We start from the raw sequence: 24,681 nt of genomic DNA on the forward strand, positions 1-24,681 counted from the left end.
CACAGGCATGTGGAAAGGAGAACCCATACTCTGCTGATGGAAGTCGTATGCTGACAAAGCTTTGCTGGAGGACAATTTGCAATATGCATCAAAATGGGAAATGCCCTGGTGATTCCACTTAGGGCAGTTTTTGCTTCAGGAAATAAGTGAATAATTGTTCGAGTGTATACATAAAATATATTCATGGCATCATTATCTGTAATAGTAAAACACGAAGAAAATCCGAACCGTCAATATGGGACTAGTTCAATAAATTAGAGTACATTTGGGTCATGTAATGTTTTAATTTTTTTTGAGGTTTTTTTTCCCATTTTTTTATTACTCAAATGAATTTATCACATCTGTAGTTGTATAATGATCATAACAATCCGATTTCACAGGATTTCCATCCCACAGCCCAGGCACATCCCTCCACTCCCCAAACTGTCTCCTCTGGAGACCATAAGTTTTTCAATGTCTGTGAGTCAGCATCTGTTCTGCAAAGAAGTTCCGTCTGTCCTTTTTTCAGATTCCACATGTCAGTGAAAGCATTTCATGTTGGTGTCTCATTGTATGGCTGACTTCACTTAGCATGATAGTTTCTAGGTCCATCCATGTTGCAAAAAATGCTGGTATTTCGTTCTTTTTAATGTACCACACCTTCTGGATCCACTCCTCTGTAGATGGACATTTAGGTTGTTTCCATGTCTTGGCTATTGTAAATAGTGCTGCAATGAGCATCGGAGTACATGTGTCTTTGTGAGTCGTGGTTTTCTCTGGATAGATGCCCCGGAGTGGGATTGCTGGATCAAATGGTAGTTCTATGTTTAGTTTTCTGAGGAATCTCCATACTGCTTTCCACAGTGGTTGCACCAATTTACAATCCCACCAACAGTGTACTAGGCTTCCTTTTTCTCCACACCCTCTCCAGCACTTATTGTTTGTGGACTTTATGATGATGGCCATTCTGGCTGGTGTAAGGTGGTACCTCAGAGTGGTTTTGATTTGCATTTCTCTAATAATGAGTGACGCTGAACCTCTTTTCATGTAATGTTATATATACATTAAAGAGATGAGCGACATAGATACACATATATAGATAGAGATATATGGATATAAATATAGGGGAATACATAAGCATATGGATGTGTGGACAGATACATAAATAGAAGTGAGAGATTTCCCTGATACACTGTTAAATTTAAAAGTTAAATAACACTAGTATATATAACTCCAATTCTATTGCAAATAATATAATATTCACATATATTTATTTATACACATCAAAAAATCTAACACCTATAATTACATTTACCAGACTATCACCAGTAGTTCTCTTAGGGAAGTAGATCAGAGAGAGCTTTCATTTTATTTTTTATAAGTTTCTGTAGTGTTTGCTTTTTAATACTTAGTAGATATACATTAATAAGATAAATAGTAAAGAGATTTCTGCTTGGAGAAAATTAGTTTCCATGTGTTGCTCCTTATTTGAGAGTTACATGCTGATTATAGTTCTGTCCATATTTTATAAAATGTATCTATGCAAATATAAGGCTATTCTGTATCCATGGTAACAATGCATCCAGTTGTTTGGGAACCTGAATGCACCTCACATACTTGGGTTGCTTCTGATGTCTGGTTTGGAACAGACACAACTACAGGATGTTAGAAAACATATGTTTATTTCTTAATACACTGGACTCATGATATGATAGAGATAAAAGCCAACTGGATTCTAAGACCCGATGTACGACGGTAGGTACAGATTAAACCCTGGAATCAGAAAAGCTTGGGTGTCTGGATGCATGAGAGAGAACTCACCAGGGACAGGCAACTCATTTTTAACTTAAAAGATGAAAATAAAAAGTTCATGAAAATAAAAAGTTCAAAGAAAGGCCAACATCGGTGTGAGGCTAGAGGAAGTCACGGGAGGCCAGCCAAAGGGTAGCAGTTTCCCAGTAACACAGCAGGCAGCCCAGAAAATTGCATTTTTTTGTTTCAGTTTTAGCTTCTTGGTTTGTTTAAATTTATTAAGACTTGTTCTGTCCTTCCATTTTAATCAAAGGCAGTGGACCGTATTTGGGGAGGACCGTGGTGGAATGCGCATAATTCCTCAAGTCACAGGACTGAGTTACACAAGAACTTCATGGTCATGGCCGTGCTGCTTCTCTCCGGAGCCAGTTTCTTCAATTATAAAACAATAGGATGTGGTTCCTTCCCAGAATTCCGTGGGAGGCTGTGTTTGTAAAAGGGGTTTGTAAACTGCAGAGCACTTGCCAAGATGTTAGCCCTTTTATCTTTGTCATCATTTCCCTCAAAATCTCCAGAAGCCCCTCTGGCCCCTAGTTCTTAAGAGATTCCAAAAAAAAAAAAAAAAAAGTTTCATTGTTAGAGTCCAGGTTGAAAGGATACAGGATTTAAAGAGAGACCTGGTTTGGGGTTAGAAAGAAAAACAAACAAACAAAAAAGACTGACTGTGTATGGGTGGCTGGGTCGATTTGCCAATGGGTACAGCAGAAATGGAAGGAACGTTGTAAATCAACTATACCTTAATAAAAAAATTTTTTTAATAAAATTAAAGAGAGACCTGGGTTCACATCTTACACAGACACCTTACTTGATGACCCTCCACAGACAAGCCAGCACCGATGTGCAGACATGCACCCTCTTCAGGAGGGCGTGGTTTGTGGCTGGAATTAGACAATGCTGTGAAAACACCCTATGAACTGCCATGTGTCAGGCAGATGTCAGCTGTTATTAAGAGCATCAGGGCTGATGTCTGTTTTTTGTTGGTTTTTTAGTTTTCATTTTTTCAGCCACCATTTTTTCTCTTGAAGCATAGGTTATTTACCATATTGTGTCGGGTGTAGGGTGTGTGTGTTCTTTTGCAGATTCTTTTCTGTTACAGGTTATTAGAAGACATTGAATAGAGTTCCCTGTGCTATATACCATAGGACCTTGTTGTCGATCTATTTTATACATCATAGAGTATATGTGTTAATCCCAGATGCCTCATGAAAACCAGAGCAGGACAATAAAGTGATAATGGCAGGTTTTATTTAAGAACTATTGTAACAGGGGGAAAGAGACCTTGGCAAGGACCTTGGCTTGATTCCAAGTACCAGAAGGAAACGTTGAGATTTCCAGGTGGGAAGTCGATTTGGGGCTCAGCCCAGGAAGGTCAGTAAGAGGAGGCATCAAGGGGGTGGGGAGTGGACAAGCAGGACTCTTACCAAAGGAAGGGCAGGCGGGTCAAGTGCTGCCCGGGTAGTTGGGGGGGGTGGGGATTGGGTCAGTATCAAGGGATTCTGGCCACCTTGATTCAGCAGGATGCTTGTAACAAGCAGGCTCCTGAGGCCAGGCCCATGGACAGGGCCGGGTCCAACAGGGTCTCAGAGGGGCCTGTCTAGACTATGCTCTTGGTCACAGAGCATACTGACTGCTGATGACATTAATGTCATGTTCATGGCATCACTTAACACAGTGCAGAAGGATTACAGAGTGACTCTAAGACTCTGGGTCAGAGGGTAATAACCCACCTTCAGATTCAAGGTGCTCAGAAAATATATTTCGATACCTGCAGCCTATGTTTCATTAATTGAACCTTTACCAGGTACCTCTGGGGGTCCAGGTTTTTCCAGGAAGCCCAGTGCTCTGGAAGGCCTCGTGTGTAGCAAGGATAAACGCTCACCTGGTGGGGTTAAGGCAGCCAGAGAGGAGGCCTCACTCCCCTGGACATTTCTTTCTTGCCCCCAGAATCTGCACTCACAGAAAACTGATGCAAGCCAGACTCTTCATCCTGGTGTATCCCAGGCCAAAAGCCTCACTGGTCTTTCAGGCTTTATTTCTTCATTGGGGGCAGACAAGGTGTCTAATAAAATAAAAGGATGTATGCGAAAGCACTCTACAGCACATAAAGAGATTATAGTGACACTGGCTTTCCTCAAGCTTTTTTATTTTCATCATTTATGCTAAAACCTCTACTGGGAGCAGGCTGGCCCCCTCCCCAGCAGTGGGAGGGCAAGGCCTTCCCCCACTATTCACCTCTCCAGCCCCTGGGAGGAATTTGTGAATGAGGCCATCGCATCAGCAAAGCAAGCACTGTGACCTTCAATGTTGTGACGTGAACTTGGCTTTGGCCTTCTGCCCAAAGCATCTGCCTGAAGGATGGCGGCAGGAAGCAACTGGTAGGAAAAAAAAAAAAAAAAAAAAAAAAAAACCGTAAGAAGCTAGTTCAGCCTGCCACTCACTTTGCTCAAATTAAATCCCTTTGCATTGAGAAAATGTTTTCGTTCTATTCAAAGCCTGCCTTAGAAATGGAAATGGGCTGAGGGGTGGGAACGGCAGGTTCCTAATCAGTGACCCTGGCGGATGAAGCAATCACTGACGTTGAAGCCCAACCTAGATTTCTCTGCAGGAGACACAGATGCAGGTTTCTGAAGGTGAGGGATGGATGTAAATGCCACTTGCCTTCTTGGTGTGACTGATTACCAGGTGAGGCTGCCACTGCTGATGAGAGAGCCAGCATTGAAACAAAAGTTACAAGACAATAACTGTGGACCAAAAAGCCAGACTTCAATCTTCAGGGAACGTGCTTGGGTGGGAAGGGCAGAAGCAAAGCCACTGGTCAGACGTTGAAGGGTTTTTAAAAACCTAGTTCCACAAAGGAAAAGAATAATGACCAGTGAAGCCCAGAAAAGCCATCAGTAGCAGAAAAAAATGAAAGTATTTGGGGAAAAAATGAACCTCTAAAATTGCTACCAGGAATCTGTATCTCCCAAATAAGCAATGACCTTGAGAGGATCATCCATTCCTTTGCACCTGTCTCTGGACAGGGTCACCTACCCCGGACATTAGCTATCACCTTGGGCTCAAACAAGAGTCCCCATGTTTGCTGGTGCTCGAAGGAGTCTTCAGATTTATGTCTCCAGACACAGATTCATGGCTTGGCAAATTTCCTGTTTTTCCAAAAAAAATCCAAACTCCCTGAGGAGTATGCACTGGCCCTTTGTTCAACCATCCTCCAGACCAGATATTCACCCAGCCACCAAGGATAAGCGAGGCTGACTCCCCAGCTGCCATGTCCATGTGGCTTTGAGATTTGCCATCCACCCCAGTGTCCATGCAAATTTTGTGATGGAGAAAATGCTTCTGTGAGGAAAAGAGCTCTCCCATTTAAAAAAAAAAAAAAAGGCATCAAAAAAATTTAAAAGAGTTCTCATATAAAGATACCCATGGGAAACAGGTCCTTGTTGATGGAACTGTGATTTAGGTTAAAATCAGTGAACAGATCCACATTTTTTTATTTGGCCTCCCCTGTGGCCCACAGAAGTTCCTGGGCCAGGGACAGAGTCTGTACCACAGCAGTGACCCAAACCACAGCTGCAATGATGCCAGACCATTAACCTCTGGAGCCACACGGGAACTCCTCCACCCTTGTCTTATCTGCAGTCAATGAAAAATAAACCAGGTGATCGAAGAAAGAAATGGAAATTTTTATTCACACCAAATTTGAGGAAAATGACCCAGGAAGAGCATCTCAGAAAGCTCTGAGGACTGTTCCAGCCATTCTAAATCAAGGCACAGTTACCACGTTTTTCGAGACAGGGAGCTATACAACAAATAACACATCATCGACATTCCATGATCCAGATGTAGGAGGCATCATGGGAGGTCGCATGACCTACAAGGTGAAGAAGGAAGGTTATCTTCTGAGAAGTTGTCCTGCTGATGTTGGGAGGGTGTCGCTCTTTACCACTGACCAGTTGTTCCTGCCGATGGCGGAGGTTTGGTGATGCATGATGCAGTTTCACAGGGCACAGTGAGGGCCAAGAGGAAGCCAAAGGGCAGAGGGAGAATTTTTGTTTAAATTTCTCATCTTGCCATAAAAATACGACTTTTATTTCACACTACGAATTTAGAGATTTGAGGCATTTCTCGGGATTGACCCACTAGAACTATTAAACACCTGTTAAATATTTTTGTCCCACCTGCTCTTTAGGGAATCCTAAACCCTTTTCAAAGTTTCTTCCTTCAATATTTCGGGAAACCTACAGAGATATAGCACATACGTTTCTCAAGAACTAATTTTTGTGCACCTACCATGTGCCATATGCTGTGCCAGGAAACGAGAGTGCAGGACTGAATAAGACAAGTGGCCCTGAGCACTCATGGAATAACTGTGTGCCATTATAATCTCTTCCCCTAGTTCTGCTGTCAGGGAGACCAGGTGTCTGAATGCCTGGGAATCTCAAATGTCCCTGATGGCCATGATAAATGCTGTCATTGTTACATTAGCTTCCCTTTGCTACCGTAACAAATTACCACAAACTTGGTGCCTTAAAGCAACAGGAATTGAATATCTTATAACTCTGGAGGTCAGAAATTCAAGATGGGTCTCATGTGGCCAAAGCCAAGGTTTCGGCAGAAGTGCATTTCTTCCCAAGACCTCAGGAGAGAATCCATGCCTTGCCTTTTTCCATCTTCTGGAGGCTGCCCACATTCCTTGGCTGCATCACTCTGACCTATGCTTCTAGAAGTATGCAACGACCCTTGTGAACCAGATAACCCAGGATATCACCAGACAACCAGATAACCCCGGGGTCCCCAGATAACCCAGGATAAACTTCTCATCTCCAGATCATTCACAAAACCGCATCCACAAATTCCCTTTGCCACGTAAAGTGACATTCACAGATTCTGGGGAGTGGGTTATGGACATCTTTGGGGAGCCCTTCTTCTTTCTACTGAAAATGCTACGTCTTCGAAGGCAGCCGACTAATGCTACTATGACCTGTGGTGCAAGAGATGACCGTACCACGTTATGTTAGGAAAAATACGCTGTCACCACCAGTCGGCTTATTCATCCTAGAAGTATTTCTTAGTACTTATAAGTATTTATTATTAAAAGCATTAACTATTTATTATTATTCTAGGCCAGGCTTAGTGATCAACAAGCTAGATAATATCTCTGTCTTTAAATAGCCTGTATTTCTCATGGGGAAAGGGCACTAATCAAGCTAAACAAATAAGCAATATGTTAACTATGGGTCAGTTCTTTAGAGGGATAAGACAGAGTGACATTACAGGGATGATGGGGGCGGGGGTCCTAGCCCTGGGAGACCCCTCCAAGGAGGTAGCTTTGAAGCTGATACCTGAGACCCAGGTGATGTAAGGAAGCAGCCAGAGAAGGAGTGTTCCAGACAGAGGGTACGCTGCAGCCAAGGCTCTGGGTAGGAATGGGTGATATTGGGGATTTAGGATATGGCTCCATACCTTTTAGACTATTACATTTTCATTTAGAGAAATGGGGATTTATCGCCCATTGGTCTAGAGACCCCAGGTTCATAGTAACCACGTACAGCCTCATCCTAGCCCATCGGGGGGATCCCTTCCTTCAGTCAAAGTGCTCACCATCTGTAACCTGCCAAACTGAGTCCAGAAAATGAAAAAATAACTAGACAGGGAGATTACGTAGCAAGCAGCCCGGGTAACACGGCGTCTTCGAAGATAACCCAGACGTCAGATGGGAGTCCCTTGCTTTTTGAATATCTGGTTAAAATTGATTCAGCTTCCCCCTCCATGGCCTGGGAATGCCAGAGCACCACCTACCATGTCTGTGCATCCCAGGGCTGTTAGCATGCTCTAAATGATCCTTTTCCTTCTGGCTCAGCCTGTGTCATCTCAGCAATGCATCAGCCCAGGTCCAAAGTGCGATGTCTGCCTCGGTTCACCAACCCAAATCACTCATACAAAATACTGGCAAGCAGAGCAGACTTTGCTAGAGATGTGCTTGGTTGGAGGCATAGAGAATCAAAGAGAATGTATAAAATAGAACAGAGCTGAATCAATCAGGTAAGACTAAATTAGCAAATGACCCCCAACTCTTGATGGCTTTCAATAATAAAGTTGTACTATCTCTTCACCCTACCTGTTCATCACAGCGGGTGGGGGCTCTGTTCCCATCTTCTCTTTGTGGATGGAGGCTGACAGAGCATCTGCCGTCTGGAACACAGCCAGGCTTCCCGGAAGAGGGAACAGCTCACTGACTCAAAGCTTTTGCTTGGAAGATGACGCACATCAATTTCACTCACAGTTTATTGACCAATGCAAGTCCCATGGCCAAGCCTGAGTTCTGAGAGTGCAGGGATATTTAATCCTCCCACAGGAAGTGGCGCCAAATATAGATGAACAATCATGAGCACTGCTGAATGCACCAGTGGGTATCACGCCCTTAAAGGGCTATTGAAAAACTCCAAAGAGCTCAGGAGCCCTCCTCTCTCTTCTGATCCCCTTGCCTGCTCTTCAGAGCCAAGCAACTCTTCCCTTGGCCTCATGTGAACCTTCTTTGATTTTCAGATCTTGACCACACACCACCCCTCCTTCTATACTAACCACTAGCCCAAGTGTTTCTTTCAAGCAAAGGAATGCCACTGTCAGAATAATATTTCTTCTGCCTAATTATTAAAGAAACCCCAGTAGGCGTTCCTGCTGTGGCTCAGTGGGTTAAGAACTTGGCTAGTATCCATGAGGACACAGGTTCGATCCCTGGCCTCGCTCATTGGGTTAAGGATCCAGTGTTGCTGCAGCTTGGATCTGGCGCTGCTATGGCCATGGTGTGTGCCGGCAGCTGCAGCTCCAATTCAACCCCTAGCCCAGGAACTTCCTATGCCACAGGTGGGGCCCTAAAAAGAAAAAAAGAAAAAGAAAAGAAGCCCCTATAAATAGGAGGAAGGAAGTAGAACCCTGTCTCCTGAAAATGGCAGTTTTACATCGTAATTTATAGCAGTTCCAAGTACCAGGAAAACCACAATTGCATTAGAGGATGTCATCACCTTTGCAGAGCAGAGAAGGGCTAGGTGAGAATTCTCTAGAATCTAAGAATTGGGTGGAGACCTGCTCAGGCCCGCCTGTTCTCCAGCTGTACCTCTAGCTCCAAAAGGATTTAAATAGCAAGGCTGCTAAAGAGAGAGCAAGGCCAATGCCAATGCAAAGACCTATTCAAGAGAGACCTTACAGCATCATGCTGTTGGACAATGTTCTTGTTGGACATTTAGGTTGTTTCCACACCTGGGCTATGGTGCATGATGCTGCAATGAACATAAGAGTGCTGGAGATCTTGATTCCAATTCTTAAGGGTAAACACCCAGAAATGGGATTGCTGGATCATATGATAGCTCTATTTTCTTTCCTTCTTTCTTTTTTTGAGGAAACTCCCTACTGTCTTCCCTAATGGTGCACCGCTTTACATTCCTACCAAGAGTGCTCAAGGGGATCGTGTATTACTAATAATCAAAGCATGTGCATATCTATCATTTTGCTGGTCTTTGGAAAACTATGTCAAAAGTAGCAAGAGTTCCTGAAGGTGTTCATAGTCTTGAACTCCTGCAGATTCATCTTAGGGAAGGACAGGAGGAAACAACAACGCCCTCCAGCTGTCCCAGGAGCTCACTTCCCTTATAGCCACTCCCAGAAGACTCCCTGGTCCAACCACATGCAAGTCCCAACAATGGGCATAACTGCATGCCCAGCATGAGGGGAGAGTGGCTGGACAAATGATGCTATTTCAGCGCTATGGATGATTGTGCAATATTTAAAAATAATAATTTTTTAAAAGACAGACCTTATCTTTGTTTTGGTTTTTGAGGTTGATTAAAGAAAAGACCCCATTCTGAAGAGCTTGTTGGAGCTGTGAAACTTCTTTTGGGAAGTGTCTGTTCGAATGATGTGCCCAAGAAAAAGTCAAATAATCCTATTTTTAAAAGCGGCAAGAGCTGAACAGTCACTTTGCAAAATTGGACACTTCGCAAAATTGGACACTCAAGTTTCTAACAGGCAAATGAAAATAAAATTAGCAAAACATACTGTAGTACTAAGTTTTGCTCAGGATATAAATATGGGTGGAACTCTCAAATATTAGGAATATAAATTGGTGCAAACACCTTAGATAACTATTGGGTCGTATCTACTGAACCTAAACATAGACCTACCCTACAAATCACCAATTCCACTTACAGTTTTATCCTCAAGAGAAGTTAAGCACATTTGTCCACCAAAAAATACGGACAAGATTATTTGCAGCATATTTATTTACAATTGTTAAAAGCTGGGAGCAAACAATTATCAGCAGAAGAATACACACATAAATTGTGCTATAGTCAAATAATGAACTACTATATAGCGATTTAAAAAAAACCACTGAAGCCCATGTAATATGGATGAATCTAAAAAACACTTCTCTGAGCAAAAGAAGGCAATCCCCGCCAAAATTGCATCCTGCATTTATATGAAGTTTAAGAATAGGAAAATGTAATTGGTGATGACAGAAGTGCTGACGTCAGGGGTAGGGTATTGATAATGAAGGAACAGAAAAGAATCTTCATGGATCCTAGAAACACTCTTCATCTTAATCTGTACAGTTGTTACACAGATGTATATAAAATATTATCAAGCTCTACTTAAGATAATTGCTCTGTAGTTTACTGCATGTGTGTTATCCATCAATTTAAAAAATTAAGTTCAGAGAGAGGACAAGATGGCGGAGGAGTAGGGGGACACGCTCGCCCTCTCCCACAAACACAACAAAAAAAGCACATCTACAGAAGAAATGACTCGCACAGAACAACAACCAATCGCTGGCAGAGGAACCTAATCTCCAATAACGGCAAGAAATTCGTGACATTATTGGGCAGAACGGGAGAAAAGAGGAGAGTGAGAGAAGGTGAATCCGAGCGGGACGGGCGCTCCCGAAAGGGAACTGCGGAGGGGAAAGGGATCCCGCACCCTGGAAAGTCACCTACCGGGCGAAAGATCAAACGAACCGGAGGAATCTCCAGATGCAGAGAAGAGTGTAGCAGTAAGTTGGAGTACGGAAAAACGATCAAGAACCCAACGGACCATCTGAACTACGGGCACAGTCACCAAAAATTGAGACGCCTGGGTGGGGGCTGGGCACCGAATCCTCGGCTCCAGAGGTTAGTCCCCGGGAAAGGGCCGGGGGACGCCTGGGTGGGGGCTGGGCACCGAGACCTCAGCTCTGAAGGTTGGTCCCCGAGAGGGGGCCGGGGACGCCTGGGTTGGGGCTGGGCACCGAGACCTCGCCTCCGAAGGTTAGTCCCCAAGAAAGGGCCGGGGGACGCCTGGGGGGGGGGCTGGGCACCGAGACCTCGGCTCCAGAGATTAGTCCCCGGGCTAGGGGGGCAGGGAAGAGCGGAAACTGCTTGGGAGGTCTCTAAACCATTTGACGGGGCAGAGACTGCCTGGGAGACTAGAAAACAAAGCTGTCGCAGAGGAAGGGAGCAATACTCTAGGGGCGGGGAAGTGGAAAGCCGCCTCAGAGGGAACCTGGGAGAAGAGCCTGGTCTGCGCCAGTGCTGGGGAGGGGAGAGAAGAAGGGGTGGGTCCCCATAGAATACCCCCCACGCCACAACAAGCTTACAGGCCCGCTAGCTAGCAGAAAGCTGTGCTTCCCAGTGCATTCCCTCCCCCCACCCCCACCACCCCCTACGCTCTCGCCGAACCTGGGGCTGCCTGCCATCCAGGAGGGCTGGCCTCAACAATTGCCTGAAGCCTACCACCGCAGGGGCTCTCCCTGCACAGGCCTGCTTGCCCTTTGGAGGGGCTACACTTCCACAGAGCAGCACCAAACACCACCAGCCCCCTAAAAAAGGCCTGCAGCCCAGAAAAGCTAGAACAAGCCTAGCCAGGCTGTGAATAGATCGACCTAATTCTCTGACGGTTTTTCTGAGACGGGCTCCCCCGGGGAGGAGCCTCTTGAGTCTCCAAGGGCCTTGCTACACGCCCAAGACCCTAGGGGGTGCTAAGACCTAGTGGACCAGCTGCATAGGACTGCCAGCTCCAGGCAGGACCCCCTGCAGCCCAGAAAAGCTGCAACAAGCCTGGCCGAATCGGGAAAAGATCTCAGACGGTCTTTCGGAGTCGGGCTGTCCTGGGGAGGAGCCTCTTGAGTCTCCAAGGGCCCTGCTACCCGCCCAAGACCCCAAGGGGTGCTGAGACCTAGTGGACCAGCTGCATAGGACTGCCAGCTCCAGGCAGGACCCCCTGCAGCCCAGAAAAGCTGCAACAAGCCTGGCCGAATCGGGAAAAGATCTCAGACGGTCTTTCTGAGTCGGGCTGTCCTGGGGAGGAGCCTCTTGAGCCTCCAAGGGCCCTGCTACCCGCCCAAGACCCCAGGGGGTGCTGAGACCTAGTGGACCAGCTGCATAGGACTGCCAGCTCCAGGCAGGACCCCCTGCAGCCCAGAAAAGCTGCAACAAGCCTGGCCGAATCGGGAAAAGATCTCAGACGGTCTTTCTGAGTCGGGCTGTCCTGGGGAGGAGCCTCTTGAGCCTCCAAGGGCCCTGCTACCCGCCCAAGACCCCAGGGGGTGCTGAGACCTAGTGGACCAGCTGCATAGGACTGCCAGCTCCAGGCAGGACCCCCTGCAGCCCAGAAAAGCTGCAACAAGCCTGGCCGACTTGGGAAAAGATCCCAGACGGTCTTTCTGAGTCGGGCTGTCCTGGGGAGGAGCCTCTTGAGTCTCCAAGGGCCCTGCTACCCGCCCAAGACCCCAGGGGGTGCTGAGACCTAGTGGACCAGCTGCATAGGACTGCCAGCTCCAGGCAGGACCCCCTGCAGCCCAGAAAAGCTGCAACAAGCCTGGCCGAATCGGGAAAAGATCTCAGACGGTCTTTCTGAGTCGGGCTGTCCTGGGGAGGAGCCTCTTGAGCCTCCAAGGGCCCTGCTACCCGCCCAAGACCCCAGGGGGTGCTGAGACCTAGTGGACCAGCTGCATAGGACTGCCAGCTCCAGGCAGGACCCCCTGCAGCCCAGAAAAGCTGCAACAAGCCTGGCCGACTTGGGAAAAGATCCCAGACGGTCTTTCTGAGTCGGGCTGTCCTGGGGAGGAGCCTCTTGAGTCTCCAAGGGCCCTGCTACCCGCCCAAGACCCCAGGGGGTGCTGAGACCTAGTGGACCAGCTGCATAGGACTGCCAGCTCCAGGCAGGACCCCCTGCAGCCCAGAAAAGCTGCAACAAGCCTGGCCGACTTGGGAAAAGATCTCAGACGGTCTTTCTGAGTCGGGCTGTTCTGGGGAGGAGCCTCTTGAGTCTCCAAAGGCCCTGCTACCCGCCCAAGACCCCAAGGGGTGCTGAGACCTAGTGGACCAGCTGCATAGGACTGCCAGCTCCAGGCAGGACCCCCTGCAGCCCAGAAAAGCTGCAACAAGCCTGGCGGAATCGGGAAAAGATCTCAGACGGTCTTTCTGAGTCGGGCTGCCCTGGGGAGGAACCTCTTGAGTCTCCAAGGGCCCTGCTACCCGCCCAAGACCCCAGGGGGTGCTGAGAACCAAGTGAAATCTGCTACCATCGTGGGGTGGACCTCCCAGTCCTGTCTGCCCTCAGGAAGTCCTCCTTTGCTTCAAAGAAACACTGTTAGTCCCATCAACACTCCAGAAAAGCCACACTGCCTCAAAAAAAGATTGACCAACAACGACAGCCCTCAGGAAATATTCCAGGGCAGTGACAAGGCAAACACTACCCGATAACAGAGAGTACAACTCCCTCAGGAGAAAGAAGACAACAAGCAAGATGAAGAAGCTGAGAAACCACCCCCAGTCAAACCAACAGGAGAACTCACCTAAAACAGTCAACAATGAAACTGATCTCTGCAGTCTGACAGACCTGGAGTTCAAAAGAGAAATAGTGAAAATACTGAAGGAATTAAGAGAAGATATGAACAGCAATGCAGATACCCTCAGAAAGGAGCTAGAAAATATAAGGAGGAGCCAAGAAAAACTAGAACATTCATTTGCAGAGATGCAAACTGAACTAGGGGCAGTAAAAACCAGAATGAATAATGCAGAAGAACGAATCAGTGATATGGAAGATAGAATAATGGAAATCACTCAATCTGGTCAACAGACAGAAAACCGAATCAAAAAACTGGAAAGCAATATAAGAGACCTATGGGATAATATAAAACGGGCCAATCTACGCATAATAGGAATTCCAGAAGGAGTAGAAAAAGATAAAGGAATGGAAAATATATTTGAAGAAATTATCGCTGGAAACTTCCCAAATCTAAAGGATACTGGATTCAAGATACAAGAAGCACAGAGGGCCCCAAACAAACTGAACCCAAACAGACCCACACCAAGACACATCATAATAAAAATGGCAAAAGTTAGTGATAAAGAGAGGATCCTAAAGGCAGCAAGAGAAAAACAGAATGTTACCTACAAGGGAACCCCCATAAGAATATCAGCTGATTTCTCTACAGAAACACTACAGGCCAGGAGGGAATGGCAAGAGATATTTAAAGTGCTCAAAGGAAAAAATATGCAACCTAGAATACTTTATCCAGCAAGAATATCATTTAAAATAGAAGGGGAAATAAAAATTTTTCCCAACAAACAAAAACTTAAAGAATACAGCAACACAAAACCCAGGTTAAAGGAAATATTGAAAGGGCTTCTCTAAACCAAAAAGAAAGGAAGGAAAGGGAAGAAAAAAGAAAAGAAAAAAAAAAAAAAAGAAGAAGAAGAAGAAGAGGAAGAACTAGGACTGAGGAAGATACAATCAGAGAGCAGTCACTCAAATAAGCCAGCACACAGATTTAATCATGAACATGCTTCAAACAAAATAAAATTAAAAAGAAAAAAATAAAAGAGTCATCAAAACCATAAAATGTGGGCAAGGGATGTTAGGAGGTAAATAATCCTTTTTGTTTGTATGTATGTCTCTCTTCTTAATTTTAATATAATAATGAAGTGTTTGAACTTACAGGACCATCAGGCTAAAACACACAATTATGGGAAGGGGTTAGCATACTTAAAAAACAGGGCAACCACAAGCCAAAACCAAATATTGCATTTGCAAAAAATGAAAAAAAAAAATACACTCAAGCAGATAATAACAGGAGACCATCCAACCAAAAAAAAAAAAAAAAGAAGAATGGAGAACCATAGAATCAACTGGAACACGAGGATCAAATGGCAATAAATAATCATCTATCAATTATCACCTTAAATGTCAATGGACTGAATGCCCCAATCAAAAGACACAGAATGGCTGAGTGGATAAAACGGCAAAAACCTTCAATATGCTGCCTACAAGAAACTCACCTTAGGACAAAAGACACATATAGATTGAAAGTGAAAGGCTGGGGAAAAGTATTTCATGCCAATAGACATGACAGAAAAGCAGGAGTTGCAACGCTCATATCAGACAAAATAGACTTTAAAACAAAAGACATAAAGAAAGACAAAGAAGGACACTATTTAATGATTAAGGGATCCATCCAAGGAGAGGATGTTACTATCATCAACATATATGCCCCAAACATAGGAGCACCCAGATACATACAACAAATATTAACAGACATAAAGGGAGATATTGATGAGAATACAATCATAGTAGGAGACCTAAATACCCCCCTCACATCAATGGACAGATCCTCTAGACAGAAAACCAATAAAGCAACAGAGATCCTAAAGGAAACAATAGAAAAGTTAGACTTAATTGATATCTTCAGGACACTACATCCAAAAAAATCAGAATACACATTCTTCTCAAATGCTCATGGAACATTCTCAAGAATCGACCACATATTGGGACATAAAGCGAATCTCAATAAATTTAGGAGCATAGAAATTATCTCAAGTATCTTCTCTGACCACAATGCCATGAAATTAGAAATCAACCATGGGAAAAGGAAAGAGAAAAAACCTACTCCATGGAGACTAAACAACATGCTACTAAAAAACCAATGGGTCAATGAGGAAATCAAGAAGGAAATTAAAAACTATCTTGAAACAAATGATAATGAAGACATAACCTCTCAAAATCTATGGGATGCTGCGAAAGCAGTGCTCAGAGGGAAATTTATAGCAATCCAGGCCTTTCTCAAAAAAGAAGAAAGATCCCAAATTGACAACTTAACCCTCCACCTAAATGAATTAGAAAAAGAAGAACAAAGAAGTCCTAAAGTCAGCAGAAGGAAGGAAATTGTAAAGATCAAAGAAGAAATCAATAAAATAGAGACTCAAAAAACAATAGAGAAAATTAATAAAACCAAGAGCTGGTTCTTTGAAAAGGTGAACAAAATTGATAAACCCCTGGCCAGACTCACTAAAAAGAGGAGAGAAAGAACCCAAATCACCAAAATTATAAATGAAAAAGGAGAAATCACAACGGATACAGCAGAAATACAAAAAACCATAAGAGAATACTATGAACAACTATATGGCAATAAGTTTGACAATCTGGAAGAAATGGACAATTTTCTAGAATCTTACAGCCTGCCAAAACTGAATCAAGCAGAAACAGACCAACTGAACAGACCAATCACTAGAAATGAAATTGAAGAGGTCATAAAATCACTCCCTACAAATAAAAGCCCAGGACCAGATGGCTTCACAGGTGAATTCTATCAAACATATAAAGAGGAATTGGTGCCCATCCTCCTTAAACTCTTTCAAAAGGTTGAAGAAGAAGGAATACTCCCAAAGACATTCTATGAGGCCACCATCACCCTCATTCCAAAACCAGGCAGAGATACCACCAAAAAAGAAAACTATCGCCCAATATCATTGATGAATATAGATGCAAAACTTCTCAACAAAATCTTAGCCAACCGAATCCAACAACATATCAAAAAAATTATACACCATGACCAGGTTGGGTTCATCCCAGGTTCACAAGGATGGTTCAACATACGCAAATCAATCAACATCATACACCACATTAACAAAAAAAAAGTCAAAAATCATATGATCATCTCAATAGATGCAGAAAAAGCATTTGACAAAGTTCAACATCCATTCATGATCAAGACCCTCGCCAAAGTGGGTATAGAGGGAACATTCCTGAATATAATCAAAGCCATTTATGATAAACCCACAGCAAATATAATCCTCAATGGGGAAAAACTGAAAGCCTTCTCACTCAAATCTGGAACAAGACAGGGATGCCCACTCTCACCACTGCTCTTCAACATAGTTTTGGAAGTCTTAGCCACAGCAATTAGACAAACAAAAGAAATCAAAGGCATCCATATAGGAAGAGAAGAGATCAAACTGTCACTGTATGCAGATGACATGATTCTATACCTAGAAAACCCTAAGGACTCAACCCCAAAACTCCTTGAACTGATTAATAAATTCAGCAAAGTGGCAGGATATAAAATTAACATTCAGAAGTCAGTTGCATTTCTGTATACCAGCAATGAAGCATTAGAAAAGGAATACAAAAATACGATACCTTTTAAAATTGTACCTCACAAAATCAAATACCTCGGAATACACCTAACCAAAGAGGTAAAGGACCTATATGCCGAGAACTATAAAACCTTAATCAAAGAAATCAAAGAAGATGTAAAAAAATGGAAAGATATTCCATGTTCCTGGATTGGAAAAATCAATATTGTGAAAATGGCCATCCTACCCAAAGCAATCTACAGATTCAATGCAATCCCTATCAAATTACCCATGACATTTTTCACAGAACTAGAACAAACAATCCAAACATTTATATGGAACAACAAAAGACCCAGAATCGCCAAAGCAATCCTGAGAAACAAAAACCAAGCAGGAGGCATAACTCTCCCAGACTTCAAGAAATACTACAAAGCCACAGTCATCAAAACAGTGTGGTACTGGTATCAAAACAGACAGACAGACCAATGGAACAGAATAGAGAATCTGGAAATTAACCCTGACACCTATGGTCAATTAATCTTTGACAAGGGAGGCAAGAACATCAAATGGGAACAAGAAAGTCTATTCAGCAAGCATTGCTGGGAAACCTGGACAGCTGTATGCAAAGCAATGAAACTAGAACACACCCTCACACCATGCACAAAAATAAACTCCAAATGGCTGAAAGACTTAAATATACGACAGGACACCATCAAACTCCTAGAAGAAAACATAGGCAAAACACTCTCTGACATCAACATCATGAATATTTTCTCAGGTCAGTCTCCCAAAGCAATAGAAACTAGAGCAAAAATAAACCCATGGGACCTCATCAAACTGAAAAGCTTTTGCACAGCAAAGGAAACCCAAAAGAAAACAAAAAGACAACTTACAGAATGGGAGAAAACAGTTTCAAATGATGCAACTGACAAGGGCTTAATCTCTAGAATATATAAACAACTTATACAACCCAACAGCAAAAAAACCAATCAATCAATGGAAAAATGGGCAAAAGACCTGAATAGACATTTCTCCAAAGAAGATATACAGATGGCCAACAAACACATGAAAAAATGCTCAACATCGCTGAGTATAAGAGAAATGCAAATCAAAACTACCATGAGATACCATCTCACACCAGTCAGAATGGCCATCATTAATAAATCCACAAATAACAAGTGCTGGAGGGCTGTGGAGAAAAGGGAACTCTCCTGCACTGCTGGTGGGAATGTAAACTGGTACAGCCACTATGGAGAACAGTTTGGAGATACCTTAGAAATCTATACATAGAACTTCCATATGACCCTGCAATCCCACTCTTGGGTATATATCCGGACAAAACTCTACTTAATAGAGACACATGCACCCGCAGGTTCATTGCAGCCCTATTCACAATAGCCAGGACATGGAAACAACCCAAATGTCCATCGACAGATGATTGGATTCGGAAGATGTGCTATATATACACAATGGAATACTACTCAGCCATAAAAAAGAACAACATAATGCCATTTGCAGCAACATGGATGGAACTAGAGAATCTCATCCTGAGTGAAATGAGCCAGAAAGACAAAGACAAATACCATATGATATCACTTATAACTGGAATCTAATATCCAGCACAAATGAACATCTCCTCAGAAAAGAAAGTCATGGACTTGGAGAAGAGACTTGTGGCTGCCTGATGGGAGGGGGAGGGAGTGGGAGGGATCGGGAGCTTGGGGTTATTGGATACAACTTGGAATGGATTTACAATGAGATCCTGCTGAGTAGCATTGAGAATTGTGTCTTGATACTTATATTGCAACAGAACAAAGGGTGGAGGAAAAAATGTATACATGTAAGAGGAACTTGTTCCCCATGCTGTACAGCGGGGAAAAAAAATTAAATAAAACAAGAAAAAAAAAAAAAAAAAAAAAAAAAAAAAAAAATTAAGTTCAGACTTCTTATTTCACCAAAGAGTAGAAACCTCGCCAATGCCTATGAGTTGGAAATAAATGTTCCCATTTCAAAAATAATCTTGAAATTAGAAATGAAAAGAAAAAGAAAAAACGAAAACAAAACATTTGTTTTGTGGCGCATCTTGAAAGATTGCTAAGAATCGGTCAGATAAACAGGAAATCAAGTTTCAAAGAGCGAGAAGCAGGCGAGCATAAGAACCATTAAGAGAATTACAAATAGTACGGATCCAGCATCAAATACACAGGGAAGCATCTAGATGATCAACATCCTTAGAAACATGCCCTGGGGTTTCCAGAAAATGGGAGTCATTAAGAAAATAAGAAGTTGTCTAACAGACCTAGTTCAGTGATTCATTTACATGAATTAGTATTTTACTCTGGAAAATAAACAAAGAAACTGGCGCGCTGTTATTTCTGAAGATTAGATCCAGCCGTTTCCGAAGGGAGCCAGAGCAGTCTGGCTTGAATTTTAGCCTCTCTATCCTGGTCCCAAATGCACGGGCAGAGGATTAATAAAAACCCATGTCAGGATTGTTTTCTCTGTAACCACCAGCAGCATTCTTAGGTAGTTAAAAAAGAAGTCTTGGGTTCCCTTATTATCATGCTTCTTGCCCTTCTCAGTTGTCCCTGGGCAGGATGCCTGTGGGATAGAGAGCAGGGATTTAAAATGTACTATTCATTACCATGAATGTCAGCCTTTCAACCCAGACCAAGAAACCTTGAACTAGGCAGGGGATGCAGGGAGCACAGGCCTTTGGCAGCTAATAGCAGGCTCTTGTTTCCACTGATTACTGCAGCACCTTGGCCTCCGGAGCGGTGACGGACAGAGGCAGACTTGGGAATGCTTATCTGGTGGGAACAGACAAGATGCTATCAGGTCCTGCTTTCTAGCATCTCTCTGCTTTTGGAGGCCAGAGAAAATAGGTCAGGGGTGGGGGGAGGGCCCGGCTGAAGGCCCCCACTCAGGGTTCAGCATCTCTGCCCCGCTGCCCCCTTTCCCGCTGGCTTCCCCTTTCCCGTCACTGGTTACAACGCGGAGGCCCGCGCTGCGGTTTCAGCTTAATTTAGGAAGGAAAGATTCTTTGCTGCTTGATGTGAGGATACTGTGGGTCTTTATCTCCCTGCTGCAAAAACCTGATAAGAATGCAGAGGTGATGCGAGAATGTGTAACGGATTAGAGGAATTTTTTAACCGAACGGATGAAGAGGAGAGGGTCGAAAAAGAGAGAGAGCGATGGCTGATTACAGCCATGGAGCTGATCTCTTTATTCTCTCGTGTCTTTGGATTCTGCCATGAAAATTAAACTTTTCTTTGGAGACAGTGGTAGATTTCCACGCAATCATAAGAAAGACGACGGACGAGGAGATCCTGAAAGGCTGTGTGTGCTGTGCTCGGGTTTCCCCAGGGGCGACATCGCACAGAACCATAGGACAGTGTCACAGCCTGGCTCCTGAGGTTGTCACCGCCAAGATGCAGCAGGATGTTCCTGCCACCACAGGAGTTCCTTATGGGGCCCTTTTCCAGCCCTTTGGGTTTCACTTTGGAAGACCTGGGAATCAGGACCGACCCTAATATTTCCTGCATATGGGATTGTGCGGGAGGGGGGCTCTTAGGCTCCACGGACCCAGGTCCTCGACAAGAAGCGGGCACGGGTCCTGCGCGTTTTTGAGTTCTGTGAGTCAATGACTTCTAGAATTCAGCAAGACCGTTTTTGCTTCTTGTTGGTTTGCTTTTCAGAATAAAACATGCGCTTTTCATGTTTTGCTTTTCAGAACAAAAGATGCCTAGTCACATCATCTTTGATCTTATTTAAACTTGTAAAGAGATCACACCGCATTTGATGGACAGGATTTGGAGTTGGGACTAGACAGGCCCTCCCCTGTCCTCTCTTGGCCATCAGTTACTCGGCGTCAACGAGTGCTGTAACTGTCTCGCACACCAGGTTGAAGACAGATTATCTAATTTAGTCCTCAGATCATCCCTGGAGAGGTAGATGCCATCAGCTCCGTTTTCAAACAATGGAAAGAATTTACACAAGGTCGTCTAGATGTTAAGTGACAAATTTTGGAGTAACTGACTCCAAATCTTTGTTATATTTCTTCCCCTTTTCTGGGATTTTATGAGACTAATGAGTGGGTCATAAAGCAAGCTCCTTCAAGAAAGACTAGTCTTCCTAATTTTAAATCCTGGCTCGGTCTTGTAACTGCTGTGGGACTTCGGGAAAGTTACTTCATTTCTCTGTGTCTCAGTTTAGTGACCTCTAAAATTGGAACAACAATGGCATCTGGCACATGGACTTATAATGAAAGTGCATTGAGTTAATATGTGTAAAAAGTTTAGCAAAAGCCCTGAAATTTACTAAGTTAATTAATTAATGTCAGGTATTATCATGACTATAGTTCTGATTTCTCATACAATCTATTTTCTTTAGGAGTGAAGGTCAAACTTTGGAAATCAGTACAGTGTAAACCAAACCCAATAATTATTTCCTTATTTTTTGCATCCACTTTTATTACAAAAAAAAAAAAAAAATCCAGGCGTTCCCTGGTGGGTTAAGGATCTGGCATTGTCACTGCTGTGGCTTGAGTTCAATCCCTGGCCCAGGAACGTCCACATACCATGGGCACAGCCAAAAATATTTGAAAGGTCTTAAGAAAAAGAGCATACGACATTAAAAACCAAACAAACAAAAAAAAAACAAAAAACAAAAAAACAAAACTACTCTCTAAGAATCAGAGAATCTTAAAGACAAAAGAAATACTCTGGATAGGCACCCTTGGCCTTGAAGGTAATTCAGAGAGGAGACTTTCCTGTTGTGCGTAATTCAGAGAGCAATGGAAACCTACTCACCACTGTCCCCAGGAAGAGAACCAGCCCAGCCAGTGGGCCACAGGAAAAGAGCCACAGAAGATCAACAGCTTTGTCATGAGAATAATTTTGTTTCCACCAGAGCTATGGCCCCCTGTGCTCCACGAGAAAGCCTTACTTTCACTTCTGTATTTGTTTGGTTTAGGGGTTTAGCTGTTTAAAAAAAAAAATAACACTGCCAAAGATTGGGTCAGACATCAGACACCCATGGAGGAGGGTTCGGGCTTCGTGCCTGGACTCCTCTGAGCAGGGTTGTCTTCACTGTTCTTGGACAGACCGTGGACACAGGAAGGAGTGGAGACTTTGCAGTCAGGCAGTGCAACTTCATCAGCCCGGGTCTGCTGGTGTCTCGGGACCCCAGAAGGGCCAACTGTCCTCTATAGCCCAGGTGTGATGCACAGAGCCGGTTGCCCTCCCTATTCCAACTGTTGACATTGCTAAAAACGCTGGGTCCCTCAGCATCATCCCAGATGGACAGAATGTGCCCCGTTGTCTCTCAAAACCAGCGTCCTCCTGGCCCACTCCTCACCTTTGGTTGGTTTTGCCTGCGACAGGCAAGGCTCTTCCCCAGCTGCCCTCCCTCGTGGTCACCTCCTCAGCCCTGCCATCACAACCAGGCAGCACCCCATCACGGAGGTGGTAGGCTTCCCCAAACAAGCCCAGACCTCCTTCCCCGTGGTACCTCTTTTGTAGGCAGTGGTAGTTTACACAAGCCATCTCATCCCTGAAGGATTTACAGAGTTGACGCTGAAGACATTGATTTTTTTCAAATTTTTTTTTAATTTAAAACTATTCAAATAAGCCTTCCCTATCTCTACTGCAGACACACTTTCTCCCATCTCTTGAATTCCTGAAGCATCATAATTCTTTTAACTTAATCAACATATTTTGCCTGGTTTTATAGTTATTCAGATTCATAGCTTCACTTTTCCTTCTGGACCAAGACTTTCCTGAGGCAAAACCCATCTAAAATCCATGCAAATTCTCCTTAAGTATCTAAGGAATGCGTTAAACCCTCATAAGACAGCTTTGGGGGGTTAGGGCAGGAAGAGGAGCATTATTGTGCAGGAGTTCTTCAAACAAGAGGTGAATCAGCTCCATGAGCATGGTAATAATTCACTTTGTGAACACAATGATAGACTAAGATGAGTCCCCCCAGGAACACAGAGAAGGGGTACCTGAGACAGCCTGGGCAAATGAATTATTCACAGCTGGGACAATAAAGAGGACATGAACAAGTAGTGAAAAGAGGTTCAGAGGAAACCTTGACAATGAACATCACACCTGGCACTGAACTTCCCGGCAGACAAGTTGAAAAGGGAAACCCTATGCCTTGTACAACTCTGGGTTGTACGAAACACACCAGTGTACAGGGAATACAAACTCTTATCTTTTTTTTTTTTTTTTTTGCCTTTTTGCCTTTTTGCCATTTCTTGGGCTACTCCTGCAGCATATGGAGGTTCCCAAGCTAGGGGTCGAATCGGAGCTGTAGCCACTGACCTACACCAGAGCCACAGCAACACAGGATCTGAGCCATGTCTGCAACCTATGCCACAGCTCACAGCAACACTGAATCCTTAACCCACTGAGCAAGGCCAGGGATCGAACCCACAACCTCATGGTTCCTAGTCGGATTCATTAACCACTGCGCCATGAAGGGAACTCCCTCAAAATTCTTGAAATGTACACCTGACAAGGCAGAAGTTTACTGAATGTAAATAATGCCTCAAGAAACTTGACTTCAATAAGAAGGTGAAGCATTAAACTTGCTAATGTCACAAAGCTGGAGTTCTGGAAAGCGAGAGGAGTGGGTGACACCATGCCCCTTACTCATGAGGGGTGGACTCAGTCAAACACGGTGAGAGGAAAGGAACATAACACGTTGTCCATGTACTGTCCACACCCGCTCGGTGGTGTCCTGAAGCACCGAGGCACAGAGAGTCCAAGAGATCCATGAGAGGCCTCACCCATTACGATGTGTGACAGAACGAGGAGGAATTCTAACCGGCTCGGGAGTAGTCACCAGCTTGATGGTGTGTGCACTTAGTTGTGAAACTACAGAATCCAACTTGAACTTGGAATCCTGATATGGTTCGTCCCTTCTGCTCAGAGACAAACTGGCCGCAGGTCTCTGAGCTGAGCCTGGGTCTGCCCAGGAAAGGCACTTCGGATCACCCTACTTTGCAAAAAGGACAGCTTGCAACTTCCAACCCAAACAGACCTGGGGGCCCAGGCAGCCAGCTAAGCCAAGACTCCGCACTGAGGTAACGAGACACATTTGCAAATATGTCATTTGCTATGTGGGAGAAGAATCTGAAAGAGAAAGGATGTGTGTTTGTGTGTCACTGAATCATGTTGTTGTGCAGCAGAAATCAACACAATCTTGTAAATCCACTACACTTCAATAAAACTTAAAAAGGCAAAAAACAAAAACAAAACCCGAGACGCAGACCAAGGTCTGCTGTGGACAAGATGCTGATAGGAGGGGGACTGGAGCTGCTCCGCCACATTGACCTCCTCTTAGCTCATGACCAGGGCCCAGGGGCCCAGGAGGAGGTGCTGAAGATGACCTCGAGGGATGAAGCACGTGACTGCTTACCAAGGATGCAACTGAAAGGCCGATGAGCAACAAGACTCAAAACAGCCCGCCAGCCCTCACCTCTGCCACCTTCCGTAGG

General features: G+C 44.2%; 1 long non-coding RNA gene across 1 annotated transcript in view; it reads right to left on the reverse strand.

Moving 5' to 3' along the window:
- Window positions 1-273: 273 nt before the first annotated feature.
- The window catches only part of LOC106509907 (uncharacterized), a 96,339-nt gene continuing 71,931 nt past the window's right edge, over window positions 274-24,681 (reverse strand). The window contains exon 5 of the long non-coding RNA XR_002342852.2: window positions 274-4,163. This is a non-coding gene — a long non-coding RNA (uncharacterized LOC106509907). The remainder of the gene's footprint in view (window positions 4,164-24,681) is intronic.

The sequence above is a fragment of the Sus scrofa genome, chromosome 3 (assembly GCF_054392235.1).
Source record: "Sus scrofa isolate SSC_HxYL_T2T_F1_AM1 chromosome 3, Sscrofa_HxYL_maternal_Yorkshire_Landrace_v2.0, whole genome shotgun sequence".
Taxonomy (NCBI): Eukaryota; Metazoa; Chordata; class Mammalia; order Artiodactyla; family Suidae; genus Sus; species Sus scrofa.